Source organism: Aptenodytes forsteri, unplaced genomic scaffold (genome assembly GCF_000699145.1).
Source record: "Aptenodytes forsteri isolate BGI_AS27 unplaced genomic scaffold, ASM69914v1 Scaffold155, whole genome shotgun sequence".
NCBI classification, from domain to species: Eukaryota; Metazoa; Chordata; class Aves; order Sphenisciformes; family Spheniscidae; genus Aptenodytes; species Aptenodytes forsteri.
The window spans coordinates 677,898-678,258 of record NW_008794446.1 but is presented as its reverse complement, the minus strand read 5'-3'; positions in this window follow the sequence as shown (position 1 = coordinate 678,258).

Here is a 361-nt window from a genome sequence, read left to right as displayed (position 1 = left end):
GGGAGAAGAGACCGACACCCACCTCACTACAACCTCCTCTCAGGCAGTTCTCTTGGGGAAGCTCTTCTGGACTGTGTCCATGTAATAAATAATATTAGAGAATAATAAATATGAAAAGCTTCAGGAAATCTGTAGATTTGATACGAAGCCATTTCACAGCGCACCTCCCACGTTGCACATAGGCTGGTACTCGAGGCTCTGCCAAGGATTCAAGAACTTGAGGCAGTCGAGATTTTCTTTTGGGCCACCCTACTCCTGTTACTGACCACCCAAAGCAAAAGACGCTCGTCGTGGGAGGAAGGTGCGGTTTGCGTGAGGAAAACAAACCTCCTGCTGCTCCCCACGGGCCCTCGCCGTTCCT